Raw genomic sequence first — 3,404 nt, 5'->3', positions numbered from 1 at the left:
CCTCCTTCCTCAAATTCTGTACCACAACTGAGAACTTTTTCCCCCTTTTTTTTGTTCCTGAGCACTCCAAAATGGGAGTTACCAAGATGACCCCAAACTGGGGCTGGCAGCAGGGGGTGGTTTGCTGCTCTCAGCAGTGAAATCATCACCAGGCGAGTAAACAGCACAAAGGGAATAAATTTGTGCCACGTGACGGCCACGTAGGTGGGTCAGCAGCTGCTATCAGATTTGGCAGGGTCACCTCGAAGCAAACCGAGCACAAAAGGTCTGGTGAGCTTTTGCCATGTTTGAGGTTAGTCAGCTTTTCCATGACTGGATCAGAGCTCTCTCTGCTCTGGAGTTTTGCAATGGAGCTGAAGGTGATCAGAAAGCACCCATGGGGGCTGTGAACGTGGGGGTGGCACTGGGACACCAGGGGTGGCACTGCTGGGTGACATAGAGACCTGGGAAATCTTAATGGCAAGAATAAAACCAAACACAAATGAAGGAAGAAGATGTCATTGTGTGCCTGCACAAGAGCAGGCCCAACCTGTCACCTCCTGCTCTGACGCTGCTGTGGCCCTTTTTAAGCTGCAGATTCAGGTGTCAACGACCCTCGTGTCCTTGGGTCCTGCTCATCCCTGCATCCTCAGGTACCATTCATCCCTGTATCCCTGAGTGCTGCTCATCCCTGCATCCCTGGGTACCACACATCCCTGTATCCTCGGGTTCACTCTCACATCCTTGGGTACTGCTCGTGCCTGCACCCTTGGGTTTGCCCCACATCCTCAGTTATTGCTCCATGCACATCCCTGCATCCTTGGGTACCACACATCCCTGTTTCCTTGATGCTTATCCCTGCATCCTCAGGTTCACCCGCATGTCTTTGGGTACCAGTTATCCCTGCATCCTTAGGTACTCCTCACTCTGTATCCTTGGGTATCCCTCATCCCCACATCCTGGGTACTACTCATCCCCGCATCCTTGGCTCCTGCCCATGCCCCCATCCGCGGGTTCAGTCCCCCCCGGCTCCCGCTGCCCCCCGTGTCCTCCCGCACAGATTCTCTCTGTCAGGGCCCCCTCCCCGCACGGGGCTCAGCGCTAAACCGGGGGCACACCAGGGCCGAGCTCGGTGCCGGGGCCATGCCGCCGCTGACCCCGCGGGCTGAGGCCGCGCCTGGCCCCGTGCCCCGGSCCCATTAGGCTGTGAAGCGCGGCCAAATGGCCCCATCAATATTTCATGCGGATCGTCCCCCGCCGGGCGCGGATAAAGCGCGGCGCCGCGGGCGGCGGCGAGGAGCGCACCGGGGATGACGGGCGGCCGGGGCCCGGGGCNTATCCCAGGGAGCTCCAACCTGGCCTTAAATAATTCCAGAGATGTGGCAGCCACAGATTTTCCATCCAACCTTCAGTGCAGCAGCCATTTTCTCCATAATTCCTATAAAGGCCTCAATTATCACCAGATATATGGATATATATATGGATCTATCAGATCATATATATATATGGATCTATCAGATATTAAATTACCATTGATGAGCACTGACAGTGCTGAGTTTGTTCCTATCAACATCCAAAGCTCCTCCATCAACCCACGGGATATTCCACCTTCCAAACACGTGAGCCTTTCAGACTCTTCCCGAAAGACAAACCCCGGGTGATAATTATGGTTTTTCCTAAGCAGTTTTCCCATATTTGAGGGAAAATAAACCAAAGGAAGTTCAGATGTGAAGCACCACTGCACAAAGAGGAATTTATGGGGCAGTTTCAGAGTTTGGAGCTCCCCAAACCCAACAGTCCCAGGGACAATTACACCAGAAAAYGGTCATTTTGCCATGTCAGCACTTTGGCAGCACCTGAACCATCTGGAAGTCGAGCCTTAATGATCTGCTGCTCCGAGGGGATCGATGGGTGTCTGCAGGGGTCATTTGCAGGATCGATAGTTGTCCATCCCCTGCAAACCTGGAGAAAATCATCTTTAATTCCTTCCCAGAAACAGCACGGAGGCTCTGGATTTTACCTGACTCCAGGGAGCCTCAAAAAGGATTTGCTGCAGCTTGGAGAGAGATTTTGGGATGGGGCAGGCAGGATTTGGCCACTGATGATGATGATGATGATGATGATGAGTTTATTCCTGCTCAGAACTCCTGGTCCTGTCCCAGGAATGGGAGGGGGACAGAGGAATTCAATCCTGATCCTTTCTTGTGCCCTGCTCCCTCCAGCCACGCTTTTCTTGTCTGGTGGGACAGGGAGCTGATCCTGAGCCACTCCTGCAGCTCACAGCACACAGAGCCGGCCCAAAGGCTGCCTTTAACGAGCTGTGCCCACGATTGAATATTTCATGGAGCTGGAGGGAGCTGCAGCTCGGCAGAAATGCTGTTAAAAGCTGAGCTCTATTAACAGCACGGCAGCTTTCACCAGGCGCCTCTGCTCACTCACCATCACCTCCAAAACATCCCATCAGTGATTGCAGATCCGGAGAGAACGGGAGCTGCTGAGGGAGCTGGGGCAGAGCATCCCAAATCCTGCTGGCTGTGGGCAGGGATGAGGACCAGACCCCAAAATTTCCCCACAGCCACCCCTGTGTGCTCAGCTCTAAAGCAGCTGGGGCTGCACCCACTGCTGGCCCCCTCCTGCCTTCCTTGCCCAGCTCCAGCACCCTTCTGCAGGGAGAAATATCCCAAAAAGTGAGGGAACAGAWGCAGAAATAAACAGCAGCTTCTGCTCGTTTGCCAAAAGCCCAGCACCACAAACCCCTCCTTCCTCAAACTCTGTATCACAGCCGAGAACTTTTTCCCTCCTTCCTCAAACTTTGTACCACAGCTGAGAACCTTTTTCCTCCTTCCTCAAATTCTGTACCACAACTGAGAACTTTTTCCCCCTTTTTTTTGTTCCTGAGCACTCCAAAATGGGAGTTACCAAGATGACCCCAAACTGGGGCTGGCAGCAGGGGGTGGTTTGCTGCTCTCAGCAGTGAAATCATCACCAGGCGAGTAAACAGCACAAAGGGAATAAATTTGTGCCACGTGACGGCCACGTAGGTGGGTCAGCAGCTGCTATCAGATTTGGCAGGGTCACCTCGAAGCAAACCGAGCACAAAAGGTCTGGTGAGCTTTTGCCATGTTTGAGGTTAGTCAGCTTTTCCATGACTGGATCAGAGCTCTCTCTGCTCTGGAGTTTTGCAATGGAGCTGAAGGTGATCAGAAAGCACCCATGGGGGCTGTGAACGTGGGGGTGGCACTGGGACACCAGGGGTGGCACTGCTGGGTGACATAGAGACCTGGGAAATCTTAATGGCAAGAATAAAACCAAACACAAATGAAGGAAGAAGATGTCATTGTGTGCCTGCACAAGAGCAGGCCCAACCTGTCACCTCCTGCTCTGACGCTGCTGTGGCCCTTTTTAAGCTGCAGATTCAGGTGTCA

The sequence above is a fragment of the Malurus melanocephalus genome, unplaced genomic scaffold (assembly GCF_030028575.1).
Source record: "Malurus melanocephalus ecotype Western Australia unplaced genomic scaffold, MMel_1.1 scaffold_1052, whole genome shotgun sequence".
Taxonomy (NCBI): domain Eukaryota; kingdom Metazoa; phylum Chordata; class Aves; order Passeriformes; family Maluridae; genus Malurus; species Malurus melanocephalus.
This window is presented reverse-complemented; position numbering follows the sequence as displayed.